General features: G+C 41.3%; 1 non-coding gene across 1 annotated transcript; it reads left to right on the top strand.

The window, feature by feature from the left end:
• Positions 1–3107: 3107 nt before the first annotated feature.
• Positions 3108–3172, top strand: LOC115032403 (U7 small nuclear RNA). Its single transcript, XR_003838077.1, has one exon. It is a non-coding gene; the product is annotated as a U7 small nuclear RNA (small nuclear RNA).
• The last annotated feature ends 12440 nt before the right edge of the window (positions 3173–15612 follow it).

The following is a 15612-nucleotide window of genomic DNA, read 5'->3' as shown; positions in this document are numbered from 1 at the left end:
TTTGTATGGGTTGAGGCTTTCCCCACCAAGCAGGAAACAGCTACCATGATTGCCAAGAAGATATTAGAGGAAATTTTTCTGAGGTTCAGAGTGCCCAAGGTAATTGGATTGGACAACAGTTCTGCATTTGTCTCTAAGGTAAGTCAGTGATTGGCTGAGATATTGGGAACTAATTAGAAGCTCCATTATGTTTACTGTCTCCAGAGCTCAGGGCAGGTAGTGAAAATGAACATAACCCTAAAAGAGACCTTAGCTAAATTTTCCTTGGAGACTGTTGCTGCTTGGGTGATACTCCTTCCCTTGGTTCCAAACCTTGAATACTCCCTACCATTTTAACCTGACCCCTTTTGAGATCCTGTATGGGACTTGCACTCCCTTTACTTCAGCTCTTCACCCCCTCACCCCCAGAGTGACATTTCAGGCTGACAAGGATCTTATGGCTCAATTGCAAGCTTTCAAGATCAACCACCAGGAATTGTGGCCTAAACTTAGTGCCCTGTGGAACCCTAGAGGTTCCACACAAGTATCGAGTTAGAGATTGGGTATAAGAGGCATCATGCTGAAAACTTGGAAGCAAAGTGGAAAGGGACATTTCTGGTGTTGTTGACCACCCCAACCACTGTTAAAGTGGATGGAGTAACTGCTTGGGTTCATGTAACTCACATCAGACCAGCACCTGCACCTGATGCCAACTGGATAGCAACCAGACACCCAAGCAGCCCCCTCAAGCTCAAGATCACCCAACCTTCTGCAAGGCCAGAGAAATCATGAGATGGCTATGGTGTATTTTCCTTCTGGTGCTGAGCATTATCAGCCCCAACAACCCTACCAAAGTGACTTGACAAGTACTCTCAGCCACTGGGGATGTAGTTTGGTCCACTACAGAGGAGCATCTGCCTTATACCTGGTGTTCAGACCTTGTCTTTGATCTCTCCTGGGATATTCCCACCCTATAGGCACAGGGGGAGTGATTACCTGAATGAGGGGGATAAGGGGCTTTTGAATCTAAACCATGTCCTAGAAGTGGCCTTGGAGGGTGGGGCTTAGGGTGAGGACACCCGAAGTTGAAGAGTGTCCAGGAAGAAACCCACATATGTGTGCCCCTGAGATGGGAGAAGCCAGCAGCAGGCCCATCAGTGTGTGTGGGCCAACCACTTTTTCTGTGATACCTGGGGGGTGTGAAACATTGGGAAACACATACTTGAGACCATTCCAAGGTAGTTAAGATCAAGGTAAGAGAAGAGCTAGCCAAGTGGAAGAGAGAAAGAGAACAGGCTGGTGTGAGTCTCAATTTAACTCTTCCTTTGGTTAACCACCCTCATATTGACCTTGTTAGGACCCCTAATTGTTCTCCTGCTATTGTTGACCTTTGGACCATGAATATTGAACAAGCTTATAGCCTTCATAAAAGAAAGAGTAGAAGCAGTACAGCTGATTGTCCTGTGCCAACAATATGAGACCCTGAGGACAAGACCTGAAGAATATGAGTTAGTTACTCAAGATCCCTGAGTGTAGCTTCAGGATTGGAGCTTGTACAAGAAAAAGGGAAATGAGGGACCCTAAGGACTTTTTCCAGCACCACACCGTTCTTACAGCTTCCTCCTCTTGCCTGGCGTCAATGCTAGGCCAAGTTCCATTCTTTACCCACAGGAGTAAAAAATTCTCAGAAAAATCACAGAATGTACTGACTGATAGCCACCTGTACCTCTGGAAAGTCCCAGGTAGAGTTTAAATGCTTGTCATGTTTGCTAGCCAATAGATTTAAAGGTCAATATACTTAGCCAGTAAGTTTGAACTGTAACCATGCTGATGTAACCTGTGCCCCTAAAAAGTATAAACACTGCTTGTAACAGCTATTTGGGGGTCACCTTCTAGTCACTCGCCTTGAGGGTTGACCCCAACCAGCTGGAAAATAAATCTCTTGCTTTTGCATAGATCTGCTTCTCGGTGAAGTAAATACCACTGACCAAGGATCAGGGTCTTACATTTTCAGACCCATGAAGTCTCTTCTCCAAGCCCCTGATGTTAATTAATTAATGTGCTACACAACCTGTAGTCAAGTTAATGACATTATATCATGTCATTACACTGTGGTCTTCCACAAGTGAATCTATAAAGTTGTTATACCAATATTTGTTTTTAAATGTGTATGAGGATCATTGTCCTTGACTGTGCAGAGGCGGGCGGATTTCTGAGTTCGAGGCCAGCCTGGTCTACAGAGTGAGTTCCAGGACAGCCAGGACTGTACAGAGCAACCCTGTCTTGAAAAAACAAACAAACAACCTAAAAAAACAAAACAAAACAAAAAACCATACACACACACACACACACACACACAAAAACAACCCTACCAAAAAAAAAAGTTTCTCAGCCATTTGTGTTTCTTTTGAGAATTCTTGTCAAGTCCTGAATGGCCATGCAAGGGATGATATGACACAGTTCCTGCCCTTGGTGAAGCGTCAGCAGAGATTGGGCCTCCATGAGTGTTGATGGTTGCTAGGCATGAGGCTTGTTTGTATAATAATGCACAAAATTTACTTCTTTTGTTACATCTTCAGGAAATAATTTCCCTGCCAAGGTTATCCTTTCTGCCAAGGTTAAGGACTCCTTAATAATTAGAAACACCAAGTGTCAGGGAGTTGAGGGTGTGTCTAATGCCCTTAGCAAAATGGTAAATTATATGACCTTCAGGACTGCTCTGTAGAAAAGAACTTCAAAAACATGAGTTCAAAATATATAATCAGGATTTTTCTAACTATGCAAAATAAAAAGATGCAATATGAAGTGTATAAGGGACTTCATAGACCTAAAAGAACAGAGGCAGCTGCAGTATGAGCCAGCTTCTCAGAAAGGAGATAAAGAGACTTGGGGAATGGTGATTTTAGAGTAAGATCCTACCCAGCTAAGTTTATTGTTTGTGCTTACAAAGGCAGGCAAATCTCTAAATTCATTTGCCATGCTTTTTTTTTAAATTTATTTTTTATTTTTTTAAAATACTGATTCATGGGATAATCAAAAGGGAACCTAGACTAAATGACTCAATTGATATGTAAATAAAATACTGGGCCTTGGTCTTCAAGAGAGAGCCACCCAAAGAGAACTGCTTGGAGAGCAAACAGCTCTTTTAGAACTTTTCTAGCAGGTTTCTAGTTTTTGGTTGGAAAAAATCCAAGAATTTTTTTTCCTAACAGGTTTTCTGACTTTAGTTGGAAAACCCATGAGCTATCCAGAGAGCTTTTAGAATTTTTTTTCTATCAAGTAGAGAGCTGTCTTAAGCAGAGAGCTGTCTAAGGAGCCATCTCCAGCAGAACACAAGGCTGTCATCTTTACCCATGACTTTGATTCTTTCTATTGATGCTCCCAAACACCCCTTCCTTGGGACCCCTTCTCTAAGCCAAGGCTGGTCCTTGGCAAATTCTGACAGAATTAATTTTTAAAGTGATGAGATAGTAGAAACCTATGTAATTCCTAACCCCAGTGTTTCTTGAGATAACTGCATAAAGTGGTCAATGTATGTCCCTAAAGAGGCCTCAGGTTGGCTCCCAGTACAATAATGGATTAGAGCCCATTAAGTGAGACTTCAATTCAAACTACAATAAAATAAAATTACAAAAGTTGGAAAAGAAGACCACCTTCTGCCATTCCAAAAGATATTCTAAAAGTTTCTGAAGACATCTGTGATGAATCCCAGGTGCAGGGGGAACGTCTCCCAGCTGCCTGACACCTTCATGCCAACATGCTCATGTGGGTTGAGAAAGGTCTTGCCTAGGTGCAGCTGGAACCTTCAGGGTAAGGGCAAGTACATTTGAGAAAACCCATCAGGCTACTGCCGATTTTTATTTTGTAGCAAATATACTCCAGTAGCTTCCAATCCATGAGTTATGGGGAAGTCAGTTGCCTCAGTTCTATATTCAGAAGTTAAAAGAAAGCCTCTGTGCTTGGGAGAAAAAGCTGTACAGGCGTTAGGGATAACTGCTTCCCAGACAACTATTCCCAGGCAGTTGCGTGTGCTGGAATGCTTTTATGGAGGCTAGCTCAGCTTTTCTGTTTTGATATAAGTGAACTCCTAAGAGAAAAATGTTCCTGATTTAGAACAGGCAGGCTCCAGTTTACAGATGTATTGAGTTCTTCAAATTGGACTCTAATCCAGTTGTTTGAAATGAGAGTACATTTTCCCAAGGGAATGATGTTATAAATGATGACTAAAGCCCAGAGGCATGGACCAGTACAAAAATTCTATTTAATTCCTACTGCCCTAAAAACTTGATCATATATAAAGGTAGATATTTGTGTGTGTGTGTGTGTGTGTGTGTGTGTGTGTGTGTGTGTGTTATATTTTCAGATTGAAGGTCATAACCAACTAGTGGGTCACTACCATGGACTGAATATTTGTGTTCCCCACATTCATGTACATATATCATCTCCAATACTGTGGTGTTTATGCATGAAGTCTTCGGAGAGGTGATTAGCTCATGAGTGGACTTAGTGCCTTTGTAAAACAGACTTCAGGGAGCTCTATCAGCCTTCACCATGTGATGACATGGGATGGGAACCAGAAGTTGAGTCTTACCACTTACTACAAACACCTTGATTGGGACTTCAGTCCCATACAAAATAATGGGGGATAAGGGCTGTGATTTAGAAGGTATTGAGGCTGAAATTGCTTTATTTGCCTTAATGGATTAAGATGGTCTAAGAGCAGCTTTGTGAGTGATGGCAGTATTTTAAAAATTAATCAATGAATTATAGCAATATGTATTAAGAGTTCATATATGCATTAATGCATTATGATCATATCATTTTTTGCCCACTCATCCCTCTTCTATCCCCCTACCACATTTCTCTCTCAACCACAGGTCCACCCCACACCCCATAGCATTCATAGAACCTTCTAGCACTGTGAAAACTACTCAGTACAGATGGAGATTCCAGGTAGATACCAGCTTGCTTTCCACAGGTCATATAACTCAAATATGAAGTGTCTTCAGCAATAGACCAATTAAGGAGGGTAACAAAAAATGACCTGAGTCTAAGAGGCAAGCTACTTGCCCTAACCCAGGCCCTTTGGAGCTCAGAGGCGCCTGACTGAGTCTCAGATGTCAAGCACCAACCTTTTTGGTGCTTTGAATTTCAGTTTTGCTTTGGTCTTACTGTAACTGTGTCCTCATTCTTTCTTCATTGAATAGAATGTATGTAACTTACTTTTCATTTTATAGGAGCCTTCACATTAAGAGATTTTGAATTTTTAAAGAGACTTTGGGGTTCTAGATGGACTTTGAATATTTTCAAGTGGCTTGAACTCTGAAAGGAATTTTTGATATTTTATTTATTTATTTGGATTTTATTTATTTTTATTTTACTTTTATGGGTATTTTGACTAAATGTAGAGGCCAGTAGAGGGTACCACATGGGGCTGGAGTTAGGAATGGTTGTGAGTCACAGTGTGAGTGTGGGGTACTGAACTCAGGGCAGAGCCATCTCTCCAGCCCCAACTTTGGATCTTTAGAGAGACAGAACCTTTAAAGTATTTGAAAATTTAAAGACTGTAGAACTTTTAAAAGTTGGAATGTTTTTAATATTAACATGACAAGTTCTTTCTTCAATATGAAAACAAACAAACAAACAAAAAACCCAGAAACAGCCAGGATGGTGGTACACCTTTTGTGGTGACTGCCTTTAAGTGAGACTCCTTTGACGGTGGTTATCAATTAGAGATACCTTCTGGGTTATAGATAAGGGTTTGTGTCCTCTCCTTTCTCAGCTCTGAGAGCCCGTTTGTCCCTGTAATTGGAAAAACAAAATTACAGAGATCTACAACTCTACAATGTGCAGAGGGTGTGAGATCTTTAAGCAAGCAGGCTGTGTGCATGCTACCAGTCTCTGAGGGCGTTGGTGTGTCGGTCCTGTTGTGTCTTGAAGGCCTCATCTCCTTTGTGTCTTTTGTCTCCACTGGCTTTTACAGTCCTTTGACCCATCTTCTACAGAGTCCCCTGAGCCCTAGTGGAAGGAATTTGACAGAGACATCCATTTAAGACTGAGTGTTTCAAGGTCACTCACTCTGCACATTGTCTAGCTGTGTGTCTCTGTATTTGTTTCCATGTACTGCAGGAAAAAGCTTCTCTGATGATGAGAATAGCAGAGTGCTGTCAGGAGTCAGTTCACCACTCAGAACAGTTTTCGGTTTTTTTCCAAGATTCCTGAGGAATCACTGAGGGACTCAGGGTCCTGCAGTGTTAGAAATGGGCTCCATGTCATGATGTAGAGACCTTTAATCAATTCGATATTGGTTGGTAACTCCCACAAGATTTGAACATTATTACAGCCATGACTGTGCATCTTGCGGACAGGTTACAATGGTAGACTGAAGTATTTGGAGCTGGATTGGTGCTTATCTTTTTCCTTTTGTAGCATGCATAGTACCTTTCTTCCTGTTCCATTAACAGTAGTCAGTAGGGGTCAAGCAAGGGTTTAGGTAGGCACCAACTTGACTTCTCTGTGTTCAATGAGTTTCTTAGGTGTTGTCTTCAGTAGTTTACATTGATAAGTTTTTAGAGACCAAACAATAGCCTTAGTAGTAATGTGGGTTGTTTGGGGTTTCCATTGAGGTGTGTGGCCAAAAACTCAATTAGAGATAACTAAAAAACGGTACTGGAGGTTATATTTGGTGCTGAGAGATGTTTAGTTGGGGCTTTGTCTCCCATTATTTGATGATTCTGTTTAGATTTCTTTCATATATGTAACCATTAGACCCCTCAAATGGCCCTTAGTTTTAGCTGTCCCTTCTTGTATTCCTTCCTTCACCTGCTACTTTCTTCCTCTCTCCTATTTGACCCTCCCATTTCAACCCTTCTCCCCCCCCCCTCCATCCATAGCTATCTGTTCTATTTCTCCTTCCTGGGGCAATCCTCTCTTCCCTCTAGTCCCTTACTCTGTAAGTGACCCCAGTGGTGATATTTATTATAGACTGCCTATCAAAGACTTAACACTAACTCCCACATGTAAGTGAATACATATCTTACTTGTCTTTTTGGATCTGGGTTATCTCACTCAGAATGAGTTTTTCTATTTTCATCCATTTATCTGTGAGTTTCATGATTTCATTTTTTTAACAGCTAAGTAATATCCCATTGTGTAAATATAGCACATTTCTTTGTTCATTCATCCATTGACCAATATCTAGCCTGTTTCCAATTTCTGGCAATTATGAATAGAACAGGAGTGCACACGGTTTGAGCACGTGTCTCTGTAGTAGGATGTGACGTACTTTGGGTTGGATCTTGAGGTACATCTGTTCCAAGCTTCCTAAGGAATTGCCACACTGATTTCCATAGTGGCTGTTCAAGTCTGCACTCCCACCAACAATAAATGAATGTTGTTCCTGTTTCCCACATCCTTGTCAGCATGAGCTGTCATTTGTTTTATTGGTGTAAGATGATATTTCAGAGTATTTTTAATTTGCATTTCTCCAATTATACATTACTTTCAAGGGACATAGGGGAATGCAAGTGTGAAAACATGGTTCAGTGGCTGGCAGGGGATATATGGGACCCTCCCTCACTGAGAACTGTCAGTTATGGCTGTTGTAGGAGGAAGGAAGAATGAGTTTTCTTTGGTAGTATGCCCTTGTAGTTTGTCTGTGCTTCAGTAGGTGGCTCTACTGTACACATGAATATAGCATTAATAGGATTCAGTGAATTATGAACAAAATTTTGAAAGTGTGACGTGGGGGAAGCTGATAAAGTTGAAGGTGGGTAGAGTAGAGGGTAAATGTGATCAAAATACATTGTATACATTCATGAAAATTTCTAAAACTAAACAAAATGTTAAAAATACCATGAAAACTCTAAACAAAAGTACCTGGGATAGCTATGTGAACATATAGAGTGAATCTTATAGCAAAGAAAGTCATTAAAAAGAGAAAGAAACTTGAGTGGGCAAGGACTACTTACTTCCATGATATGATAGTTCTAAAGTTGTATGTACCTAATAATGTACCACAGAATCCAGGGGGAGGTGCACATCTGTAATCTCAGTACTTGGAAGGTAGAGGCAGGGGAGCAGAAATTCAAGATCACCCTTGGCTACATAGTGAGTTGGAGGGCAGCCTCAGCTATGTTAGACTGTTTCAAAACCAAAACAAAGCAATCAGTTCAACTGACATAATCCCTAACAACAGTTTGTTGCACTTATACCCACAGATGAGGGTAATCTTCACCCCTTGTCAAGGAAACTTATCTTTGCCATGAAGGGAGACCAACACACAAATGTACAACCAACCAAAATGCAGAGTTGTAGAGTCCAGTCCTAGTGAGTACATCTACCAAACACTCTCAGATAGAAAGCACCCAGGGAACGTTACCGAAATGGTGGTGGTAGTGATTGTAAGAAGTAGAGGGTCAGAGACTCTGTGAGACTGTCTCTGAGTAACATCAGAAGCTACACCTATAACATCTCACAAATATGACTGTCCAAATATGAGCTGAACAAGGAGGAGACCAGCAAACACACCACACTGCACAAGGAAAAGCCCTAGAGGCCTCAACCCTATACAAAGAATTGCCCAAAACTGAGGGAAGCTGGGAGAGGGAGAAACAAGGGCTTTCCCATGAGAGAGCACGCCAATTGGTTGTTTGGAAACTCTGAAAACATACAGGCAAGTAACATTATATGGATTTTAGAGGTTAGTTTGGGGGAATATATATATATATATATATATATATATATATATATATATATGCAAATACATATATGCATGCAATAACAGTAAAAAAGAGATCATGAATTTGAAGGAGAGTGAGGAAGGGCATATAAGAGGTGTGGAGGGAGGGAAGGGAAGGGAAAACGTAAATAAAATACAATCTCAAAACAAAGAAATAATAAAAAAAAGTACAGACAGAAAAACCCAAATAATAGGTTTTAAAGAACTAAAATCCTAGTAACTGCAGAGGAAGTTTGAAGCATACCAGTAATGCACTTCATATAGTCAACATTTGGAGGAGGCTGCTTCTGTCAGCAGAGTGCAATTCTTTTGACATGCACATTGGGATAACATGCTGTTGGTTGTAAAGCAAGCCCTAGAACTACCAGAAGGTAAAGTCATATGGAGTAGTTCTTTAAGTGGAATTAAGCTAGGAGCCAAAGGCCAGTAAGAAATCCTGACATGTTTAGCTTCAACAAACACTTATAAATAACTCATGGGTGAGAGAAGCATTTTGATTAGGATGATAATTGTCTGTAGTTCTTCATCTAGGTTTGGGGCCCTTAGAGAGTTCCACCCTCCCATAGGCCTGTCAACCCGTGTTGTCATTACTGGAGGCTTGTTTAAGCATTTAGCTTCCCTGTTATTTGTGGGAAACAACCTCAAAGCAGACTTCTGAGTTCCCTGGCTCTTAAAATCTTTCTTCCTTCTCTTCCTTGATCTACTCTGTTTTGTAAATGTATCAATAGGGGTTCAGCCCCCTCGTGGTCTATCAACTTCATTTTCATCAGTTGCAGATTTCTGTAATGGTCTCTGTCCAAAAAGGAAACTTTGCTTCAGTGTGAGAGCTACACTAAGTATGATTATTTACATAGAAGCAAAAATAATACCACAAAATTTCAATTCACAATTTAAAAACTTTTTGTCTTTATTGTTCAGGAAAAAAAAAAAAACCCACATCTTAAATATCCATGTGATGTGCCTCAGCTTCCCTTTCTTGTCCTCAAATTGGTGCGGGCTAATGGGAATCTTGTCTTGGTTCCCATTCTCCCTTCAGCTGACTGTTTCTCAGGATCAGCCCTAGGCCTAAGAGAGTCAAGCTGGTGGGGAGGAGACGCTGGACATACTCACAGGGCCATTGTCACGTGCTTGCTTTCTAGAACACTTCCCTTTTACCTTCTTGTTTTTGTCCCTTGCTTTGTCTTGTGCTTTGTTTGGAAGGGGCTGCATCTTTGCTTCTGTGGCTGTAGGTGGAAATCAATGTCTTTAAGGCAAACTTCTTCCAAAGAAACTACCCCTGTTTTGGAGCAACAGACCCCTTTCTCTGATATTGGACTTTCTTTTCCTTCAAACTTAAATCTCCCACCAGTGCTGGGTCAGGGACAAAATGGCCGCGTTTAATATGCAGATGCTGCAGGTCACCCCTCTAATGGTAGCTATCCCAGCAGGAAAACCCTTCCGAGCTCCATTAAACGATTTGGCTCAGCTCCCTCTCACTATGTGTGATTACTTTGGTACTTCCAAGGGGTCCTTAATGAAAACACTCACCCTTGCTAACAAAGAGGCCAACACAGTTGATCATTTTGGCAGATGTTATGGGCCCACTTTTAAAGTTCAAATACTCCTGGCGAAAGGAGCGCCCTCAGGTGAATATATACACAAATCTTGAAGAGTGCAGCGATCGGAAAGAGCAAGCTCTTCATTTTCTGGTCACTGATTCTCAAATGTGAGTGTCTAGCAGAATTACCCACAGGACCTGCTAAGGCTCAATTAAACCTGGGCCCCTCCCCAATGCTTCTGATTTGATAGGTGCTAAGGGCTGAATTATTTAAATTCATATCGAAGCACTATGTGCTATCCCAATGTGCTATGTTTTGGGGGTAGGGCTGGAGGGAGCTGGTTAAGATGAAATCAGATGATGTGGATGGAACCTCCATCCCTCAACTCCCACCCCAGAAGGCACAGAGGAACAGTTTTTGGGGTGAGAAAACAGCCTGACTTTGATCAGCCTTCTAAAAGTAAGGAAGATAGGCCTCACTGGAAGGTATGACCACTAAAAGCACTGTGATCTTGCATGTCAGTATCCAGAACGTTGAGAAACTACCTTTGTTGTTTAAGCTCCGAGTGGGCCATATTCTGATACGATGGCTTGAATGCCATCACAGTTGACTGGGGTGTGACTGGCCACTTTCACTTTCATTTGGAACATCACTCCTATAGTTATAGCTGGCCCAGAGTCCACATTTGGAGAACTTCCATTCCAAAGCTCACTGTCCATAATGGCTTTTTAAAACTATCCATTTGGAATTTAAAGGCTGGTCGTGAAATTAAGCACCAATAGCTTGACTGGGGAGATAGCTCTGAGGGTAAAACAGTTGCCTTGCAAGAGCAAGGACCTGAGTTCAGAACTCCAGAACACATGTTAAGCTAGGGTAGCTCAAGCATCTGTGATCACAGTAATCTGCATGCCAGGATGGGAGACAGATGGAGAAATCCCGGGCCACTTGGGCTAGCTAGCATGGCAAATACAATGACAAAAACGGAGACCCTGATACAGGTGGGAAGGCAAGGACAATATCCAAGGTGATCCTTTGAGACCTGCATGTGCACAGTGGCATGTTTTAAAATTTTTTAAAAATTTCCCACATGTAATCACTTTGGTGGGCAGGACCTCCTGTCCCTTGTCACTAAAGCAGTATTTTGATATTTGGAGACCAAGACTGGATTCAGTAACACATGTTAGTGGAGAGAGAAGCAGGCATTTGCCCTCTTGTGCGTTTTTCTCGTCTCTCAATACTGACTAACAGGTTACATTCACGGAGGTCACACATGCTTTTCGAGAGCTGATTTATAGGCTAAGTTATTTTTTAAAGTTTTTATTTATTTTATGTCTATGAGTATACTGTTGCTGTCTTCAGACACACCAGAAGAGGGTATTAGACCCTATTTCAGATGATTGTGAACCACCATGTGGTTGCTGGGAATTGAACTCAGGAACTCTGGAATCAGTTATGAGCCAGTGCTCTTAACCTGTGAATCATCTCTCCATAACCCCAGGGGCGCTAGGGTTGTTTTCTTTTGTTTGTTTTGGTTTTGTTTTTAAAATAGTTTTATGAGGCCCAGGCTAGCTTTGAATTTTCTATGTAGCCCAAGCTAATCTCAGACTCCAACTTCTTTTTCTTCCCTCTTCCAAGAGCTGAGGTTACAGGTATGTGACACCACTATGCTTAGCCAGAACTTAACTTTAAAATCTTTTTTTACATGAGTGTGCCTGTGGTTACCTGTGCTACAACACCATGCAGAGGTCAGAGGACACCTCTGGGAGTCAGTTCTCTCCATGTACTGTTACTAGTCAGCTGTTAAAAATCCCACCTAACTAGAGTAAAGACCATTATCCAGATTCTTCGGTCAAGTTAAACTTTATTTTCTGTCACACAGGACTATCTCCCTAAAGTGGAATTTGAAAAAATAGCATTGAACATAAGAGAGGGTAGGGTTTATATAGTTGAAAAAAACCTGTAAGACTGGGTGGGGGGTGGTTTCAAAGGTTGGTTGATTTCTAGAGAATTTTTGATTACATCTGAACTTGCCTGAAATTACTTGGCAGAACATCTTATCAGAGAACATTCTAGGTCTGAGTCAAGCTTTATAGGATGGGGAGCATGACAAATACTACAAACAGGTTACAGCGTGGGCAAACTGGAGCTTTGCAGCCAAAGGAAACTAACTTGTTCTGACCTCATTACAGAATGGCTTCCATCCTTAAGATGGAGTCAGGATGATCCATTAGCAACAAACACTTTTACCCCTGAGCTAGCTGAGATCTCTGTTAGCTTTTCAAATATCCTTTCCCCCTTTTTCTTTTTCTATATCATCTTCCCCTCCAGACAGGGTCTCACTATGTAGCTCTGGCTGTTCTGGGACTCACTGTGTAGACCAGGCTGACCTTAAACTCACAGAAATCCACCTGACTCTGCCTTCTAAGTGCTGATTAAAGGTGTGCACCGCTACTCCTGGCTCCCTTTTTTCTTTTAAGATGAATTTTAAGATTCTATCATGACAGAGGCAGATGTTACTATCTCTTGCTCATACACACACACATACACACACACACACACACACACGTGTGTGTGTGTGTATGTGTATAATAAAAATATAAAATACATAAAATTATATATCTTACATCTTACATGTTGATTCATCACAGAATGATAAATATCTTATAAGATAAGTGTGCTGAGTTTTTTCAGTGTATACATGTGTCAGAACAGCACACAACACAAAACAGATTCATGTGATTATTATATGCTGCTTAACATTGAAATCTGTGTAAACAATTCTATAAAGACTCATAGGATTCAGGGCAATCTTACAATAATCTTTACTGCACTGGAGAAACTCAGAGGGCGTTTGCCCTCAGTGTCAGTTAAAGTACTCTAAGGAGAGATAGTAAGTCATCCTTCAATCCTCAGTGCCTTTGTGAAACTTGTGCTGAGCTCTTGGGTCAGGATGACAGTGTCCTCCTCATCTGCTTAGCCTGTCCCATGCTGTGCTTCTTGTTCCTCTCCAGTGTGGCTGATCATGTTTAATTATGCCTGTCTTTGTTCCTTCCTTATTCTTAGTTTTTGTTTTTTAGCTCTCAAAGAACCCCATTCAAACAAACTACCATTATATCTTTCTTTAACTTTCAAAGGGAAGACATATGATAAAGAATGGTACATTTGATGTATGTTTGTGTATTGGAGGAAATGACTATAAAAGGAAAAGATAGTACAATGAGCCAAAGGTCTGAGCACAGTGTCTATTAACAGAGGAATGAATAAACAAATCACAGAATACATGCACAATGGAATATTACTCTGCTATAAGAAGGAATGAAGAACTGATATAATATAGATAACTGAAAAAACATTAGCTAACTGAGAGGAGCTAGGCTCAAAATGTCATATATTTTTTAATGAATCATCTACAACTGTTATCTGAGATAGAAAAATGTACTGAGACAGAATGAAGGGTTTGGTTGCCAAGGATGGGAGGTGTGTGTGAGTGTGTGTGTATGTGTGTGTGTGTGTGTGTGTATGTGTGTGTGTACATATATGCCACTATCATGTGTGGAGATCAAAGACCAGTTTATGGGAGTCAGTTCTCTCCTTTTACCATGTAATCCTCAGGGACTGGCAGCATGTAGTCAGACTTGGTGGCAAGTACCCTTGTTCTCTAAGCAATCTCACTGGCCCTAAAACATTTTTTAAAGGGGAGAATGATTCAACAAAACTTTTCACTCTTCTCTCTTGATATTAAAACTTTCATATTTATTTTTCTCTTTAATCACATCTGAAGGAATGTTTACTTTTAATTTAGATGCTGAGCTCCCACAAGTGGTCCTGAGTGACCTCCAGATCTTGTTATGTATTGTACTGGTCCTTAATAAAATAGCCAAATAACAATGAGAATAATAAAGTCATCTGATGAGGTGGAGTGGAACTGGGCGGGCATCCCAAGGACCGCTGCCTTTGAGCTGATTTCTGACTCCTGCTGCTGTCTCTCCCTCTCCCTAAGCCTCCTGACATGATTGAAGATGACTTGTCAAATGATGTCATCCCTTCAACCAGAGGAAGGAGCACAGGGGTCTTTGAAGGTGGCGTACAGATCACCATGAGCCCCCAAGCTCCTGAGTCTGACTCAGTGTTGCCCTTGGCAACATGAAAAGACATCTTATTTGTCTCTGTTGGTCTTAACTCCCCTTTTCCGTATCCTTTGATCCTCCTGGAGACCCTCCTCCCCATCCCCCTCACACCAAGAATGACCTTCCTCTCCATCATCCCTCCTGTTTTCCATCTATGTACACCGTTTAAAAGTTGACATCATACCTCCATGATGGTGAATTATGCATAAGTGTTTCCTAACTACATTTCCCAGCTCTCTCACTTTACTATCAGCCCTCACATCTTCCCGGAGTTGCTGGCTATTTGTAGGACAGCAGGGATGCATTTGGTGCTGTGCATTGTGTGCCTCTAGAAGAGGCACCTGGGCAAGTCACTGTTACTGCTCACTATCAAATTTGAAATTTAAGTACCACCAAGAAGTATTTTTTTTCTGAAGTATTTCAATAGGGTGAATAAATCAACTAAAACTTGAGCTGTAGGGAACAATTGTCAGTCTATAAATGTGATTGAAATGCTAGCTTCAGGTTTGCCCACAGGTAAATTTCTGCATTTCTGTGCCTAGAAGGACTTCTGGTGAGTCCGAGGCTCACTTTGTAATGCTTCTGCCTGACTTCAAAGCCAGACACACCTGGGAACCCATGAGCCATTTCCTTCCCATAGGCATGAGATTCTCCTATAATTGGTTCCACCCTGTCCTGGCTTACTGAAGTTACAAAGAAGGGACACCCAGTATGTGAGAGCTGAGCTTTAGTCATAAACTGCACCTCCATGCTTCCAAACAAAATAGTGCATACACCTCACTCTGTTGGCCCAACCTCTGCTCACAGAAGCAATATTGGTTGGCTGGATTCAAGCAGTTTCAAGCAGCTTGTTACTGCCCTGCACTTTTGGGCTTTGGGAGTGCTCACTCTCAAAATGGTGTTATCAGGGTCAGATGATCTAATTAGCTTGCAGTTAACCAGCAGAAGATGACCTCAGATCCCTGTTAGCTCTAGGTACTTTTCAGGGACTTTAGCTTACCGTGTTCACTGCTTATTTCTACCTGGTTCAAGTCATGTCCCTAAAAAGGGATGCTAGAGAAAATTTATTTAGACTCAATTTTTATAGTTTGCTTCTTTTTTTTTTTTAAGACAGAGTCTGTAGCCCAGACTGGTTTCCAAATCCTTGTAAAGTTGAGGCTGACCTTGAATTTCTGATCTTCCTGTGTTAGAATTATAGGTATGTAACATTACATTCAGTTGTATTCTA

The sequence above is a fragment of the Mus caroli genome, unplaced genomic scaffold (assembly GCF_978045245.1).
Source record: "Mus caroli unplaced genomic scaffold, Mus_caroli_1 scaffold_1, whole genome shotgun sequence".
NCBI classification, from domain to species: domain Eukaryota; kingdom Metazoa; phylum Chordata; class Mammalia; order Rodentia; family Muridae; genus Mus; species Mus caroli.
This window is presented reverse-complemented; position numbering and strand designations above follow the sequence as displayed.